Here is a 5728-nt window from a genome sequence, read left to right as displayed (position 1 = left end):
ATATATTCATTCATTCAACAAAACAGTGAGTATATCTACTACATACCACCCACTATGTTAAACATAGGATGCAATGGTAAAACCCCTGTGTGCAGGGTGCTCAAAGTCTAGCATAAGACCAGATTTCAAGATTGCTTCAATCAACCATTTTTTGTGTGTTTTGTTTTAAATGCCTTGTTCAACTTTCCTGCAAAGAATTACCCTACCAGTGATGGCGAACCTATGACACGCGTGTCAGCACTGACACGCGTAGCCATTTCTGATGACACGCGGCCGCATTCCGAGGATGAAACATTTGCTGCTCCTGAGGATGAAACATTTGTGACTAGAGTCTTGGAGTTAGTTTTTTTCCTCAAAGTGACACACTACCCGAGTTATGCTCAGTTTTTTGGCGAAGTTTGACACACCAAGCTCAAAAGGTTGCCCATCACTGCCCTAGGCTATGCCTGCACGCTCCCTGTGACAAGAAACACCTTGCCCCCACTAGGAAATACTAGAGATTCAGTGTTAGAAAATCAATCCTTACCTTGCTCTGTAACCCCCTCCCCCCTATTCCATCATCTGGGCCTGTCTTCCATTCAAAGTGCACACAACAGGTTCTCTGCATGTTCCCTGTAGCACCTCTGTGTAGTCAACACATGGAAGGTCTGACTGAACTCTGATTCTCAAGTCTCAAGGCTGTACTGACTACTCATATTTTTCTCAAGAGTACCATATTTTTCTGTGTATAAGATGCCCCCCCCCCACTTTTCCAATCCAAAATTAAGAAATCAATATTTTAAACAAAACAGGACATATTTTTATTTAGTAATTACCACATTGTTTACATATGTAATGTTTACATATGTAAACATGGGTAATGTTTACATATCAGTAATATGATATTATGCAGCATATCACTTTATTCAGCCTCTGTTGCATCACTGCTCTCTTCTTCATCACTATTAGTTCCAGACATATCAATTTCTTCAACTTCTATTGTATCACTGCTGTCTTCTGGGTCACTGTCTATATATGTTAAGATCATCCTTGTAAACTGGTGGCATTTTCTGAGCTAACTTTGTTTGTGTTCTCATGGCCAACCCTTCTCCCATCATGAAATTGAAGCACCATTTTGCCTTTCCTGTAAAATCAACAATGTTTATTTTGCTTGCAAACATTCTTGCCTGATATTGAATAAGCTTGGTTGACATACATAAGCCACTCTGGCGCTGCTCCATAGTCCAAGTCTTAAGCCTCCAAGTTTGCCCGTTTTGCTGGTTTTCCTCCTAAGGCCTTCTTCTTTTTTGGCCTCTTAAAGAGTTGTTCTTCCTGTTTACTCCACTGTCTGATCATACACTCAGTGGGAGGAGGTCCAAATTGTCTCTCTGCAGCTCTATTTTTATGCTCTTTTGCATAGCTGACTACATTCAGTTTGAATTTTACAGAATAAGACAATTGCTTACCAGTATTTATCTTCTTATTTTTTGACACCTTTATGGGCTCAGAAGGCTTTGGTCCCTTTGCATCTGTGCACTCTCCACCTCCACCTCCAATTATGACATCAGCTGACGTCAGTAACAATAAAGCTGGTGATTGGACAAGGTGTGGGCAGCTCTGCACCTGCGCAGCTCCCTCCTTGGCTGACTTCTGTGTTTAAGACCCCCTCGATTTTCAGTCTAACGATTTTAGAAAAAAAATTAGCGTCTTATACATGGGAAAATATGGTACTCTATTCAACAAATACCTTAATGTAGATTCTGTGTTGGTATGCCTTTGGTATTTAGGTCTGAGGGAGACCACGTTATTGGGAGGTGAGAGCAGCAAACACTAGGTGGCAGCATCTAACTTCGGAACTGGCACAACCAGGTCTGGGAACCAAGTTCATCTCTCCCCATTTTAGAGAGTAGGGTCAGAGGACCAAATAATCCTGTCTGTTTTTGCCACCAGGCTGGACAGCCCTGGTCAAAGCCACCTGGGCTTTTATGTATCCTATTTGAGATAATTGCTAGGAAAAGTGAGCCTCTTCCCACTAGTTTAGAATCTTGTCTGTCTGAAAGTTCTTCCTAAACAACCCTTTCGCATACTATCGTTCGCTATTATTTTCTTTCCTTTTCTCACATGAAGTTTTATTTAACTCAGTAAATAATTACTGGGTACTTTCTGAATCCATAAATCTTACCTTTTCAGAGATAAGCTAAAAATCTGTAATCCTCTAACTTCTTTCTTGCCTTCCTCTCCAGCTCCTTATCTATTGGCGGTGCTAACTCCATGTGCTCTCTGTCCTCCTCAAGTTACGGAGACCCAAAGTTCTGTCATCCTTGACACAAATAAGACACTCAGTTTCTTATAGTTGTAAAGGTAATACTTTAGAACACAATAGATACATTCTGTACTCTTTACACAACGTGAGTCAGAAAAGATGGGCCATAAATTTAGCTTAAAAGTGGAATCTGTGATGTACCAACACATATGTTTCTGAAACACTTCTCTCATAATTTGAGGAGCTGAACTTGGTCCACTACAAATGTTTTAAAGGTATAATTTTATGCTGTCCCTATGAAACTGACATGGGGCCAGATACTAACTTGCCACTCATGAGGACAGGAAGAACTGACTCCTGAGGGTGCACTTCAGTGTCGGAGCTGGCGTGACTTCCAATTGTGACTTCCAGACCCCAGGCGTGACTTCCAATCCAATCCAGTCAGCAATCTTTTAATTTACTTTGTTGCAATGTGGTTATATTTGCCTCATCTTAGCCCTGATATCCTTCATTATAAAAATACAAGAAGCCTGGTGCACCAAATTCGTGCACGGGTACAGTTCCTAGGCGTAGCCTGCGATCAGGGCCATCTTCCCCGGATGCCGGCAGCCGGCCCCGCCTCCCGCTGTCACTCACCCGGGTTCCCAGTTTGCCATTGGGTGATTGGAGCCTGTGGCCTGGGGGGGAGGGACCAAGAAGTCGACCGTTCTGCCTGCTCGCCAGACCTGCCCCTGCCATGGGTTGCCCTCTGTGTGTGATGACCAGTGGGGCGGGGGCCTTGGCCTGGTGCCACCCACATCCTCTGCCACCCACTCTCAGGTACCTGTTCGCCATTGGGCGATGGGAGCCTGCCGGCCGAGGAAAGAGACCAAGAGGTGGTCAGTGCACCTCATAGTGACTGGTTGAGTGGTTGTTCTGGTCATTCTGTTGTTATGGTCACTGGGCTTTTATTATATAGGATATGTATTATAAGATCAAAGTTTTAAAAATATATGTGTCATGGGTTTAGCATTTGGTGTTTGAAAAACAATGTGCTATAATGAAAAACCTAGGTTTTAGAGTCAGACCATTCTAGGTTATAGAGCCAGCTTTGCCACTTTGGAGTGTGTAGGTAGCCTTGGGGAAGTTGCCCAGCTTTTCTGAATAGCTGTTTCCTTGTCTTTAATGTTGTGAGAATTACCTGAGGCTGTGTGAGTAAGAAAAGCACTTAGCACAGTGTCTGACGTATGCTAGTTGCTCAACACTTAGATACAATTAAGATTATTAATTGAATTGTTCCAAGAGGAGGGGATCTGTAAGGTCATGGTAAGAGGGCCAGATGGTCTGGGGGAAGACATACTGGAATGATAGAGTGTCAGATCTCAACACAGCTCTTTACCTCTCAGAAAGCACAAGAAATGGATGCAGGAGAGACAAGCCAAGGCATAGAAAGGCCAAGCAACATAAACAGAATATGATTTAGATTCATTACCATCCATCCACTGGCTTCCAACACAGATTTGTATTTTGTCCATTCCAGATAGCCCTAGTGGGATGGGGGCAGAGCAGGATTGTGGATAAGGGTAATATGATTTTGAATATTCCTTCCAATCTGATGACTTTCTGTTGAGAATTCTTTGTACATTTTCATCATCAAAAAATAGCAACAATGCATACAAGAAGCAACCAAGGAATGCATAAATAAGTGGAATCAATGTTTCTGTCTCTCTCTCCCTCTCTCTCTCTCTCCCTCTCTCTCTCTTCCCTTCCTCTCTCTCTCTCTCTCTCTCTCTCAAATAAAAATTAAAAACATTTAAAAAATAGTAACAATAGCACCTAATGCATTGCCTACATCTAGATTATCATGGACTGTAGTTAAGTAACCTGCCACCATTGACTATCAAGTCCTCAGAGCCAGATTGAAATTTACTCTTTTCTTCTGGTAGCTCCTAGATCAGTGCTTTGAATATTCACATTTATATTTGTTGGATTTACAATTAATTGCATTAGCCTGAATCTAGTTTTAGCTCTTCCACCAACTGAGCAAGTAACTTCCTCCTTCTGAGCTTCAGTTCCACATCTGTAAAATGGGAGGGTGGTCAAAAGGCCTCTGCTAGCTCTCATTTTCTGAAGTACACAGCTTTTACTCCCTCAAAGCTGCCAAAAATGAAAATAAGGTGAATCTGCAAAGCAATTTATTTTCACTGTTCTCCCAGCTTGGAATAGACTTGGACCATAAAATGGATGATAGATAGAAAACTAAATTATAGGCAAAATGTACTAAAATACCAAAGGATAAAGAAGCAGACATTGAGGGTATTTTCAGTGTAATGAGTGGTCTTTTAGAGAGAGTTGACCCACAGATGACCTTTGAGAGTCCAGTCTATTCTTCTTTTATTAAATACTAGTGTCCCAGTGCACGCATTCATGCACATTGAAAGGAAATTAATTAGAAGGTGGCTGGCGGGGCAGGACTGGGTAAGATGGGCCAGACACGCCCTGGAGCCAACCTCCCTTGGTCCCGCAGTGGAGTGAGTGGGGTCCCTCTGGCAGGTGGGGTCCGTTGGCCTGGCTTGTGGGGATCAGGCTGAAACCGGCTCTCTGACATCCCCCGAGTGGTCCCGGCGTGCAAGAGGGCACTCTGCAAAGTTGCTGTCATACAGGGTGTGGAACGCAAACATAAGTGTGCAGTAAACCAGATACGGGGCCAACAGTGCCCCAGCAACAACATAACCTTGGCTGAAGGTGGAATCATGCGGCCCTCTGAGGAATCGGGCTCCCTCCTCTCTGGTTTCCGGGTGCATCACCCGAGAACTGCCGCTGCTTAGTCACCACAGCTCAGCAGCTCCTGCCTCGAGTGTCTGCCCCCTGGTGGCCAGTGTGCATCATAGCTACCAGTCAGAAGGACACTTAGCCTTTTATATATATAGACTAGAGGCCCGGTGCATGAAATTAGTGCACGGGTATGGTCCCTAGGCCTGGCCTGTGATCAGGGCCATCTACCCCAGCTGCCGGCAGCTGGCCCCACCCCACCGCCTCCACCCACCCCTGGTTCCCCATTCGCCATTGGGGGCTCAGAGCCTGCTGGCCAGGGGGAGGGATCTAGAGATGGTCAGTGCGTCTCATAGTGACTGGTCGAGCAGTCGTTCTGGTCGATTTGCATATTGGGTGACATTGGTTAATACAATTACATAAGTTTCAAGTGTACAATTCTATAATACATCATCTGTAAATAGACACAAAGTTTAGTTTCCTTCCATTACTGTATATTTGCCCCACTTTATTCTCTTTAACCTACCTCCAATCCCCTTCACCTCTGGTAACCACCATACTGTTGTCTATGTCTATCAGGTTCTCTTGGTTTGTTTTGTTTGTTCATTTGTTGTTTTCTGTTTTATATCGTACATGTGAGTGAAATCATATGGTTCTTCTACACTTCCATCTGACTTATTTTGCTTAGTTTGATACTCAAGATTCATCCATGTTGTCACAAAGTTATCTTTCATC

The sequence above is a fragment of the Eptesicus fuscus genome, chromosome 7 (genome assembly GCF_027574615.1).
Source record: "Eptesicus fuscus isolate TK198812 chromosome 7, DD_ASM_mEF_20220401, whole genome shotgun sequence".
In the NCBI taxonomy this organism is placed as follows: domain Eukaryota; kingdom Metazoa; phylum Chordata; class Mammalia; order Chiroptera; family Vespertilionidae; genus Eptesicus; species Eptesicus fuscus.
Note: the sequence above shows the minus strand (reverse complement) of the source record.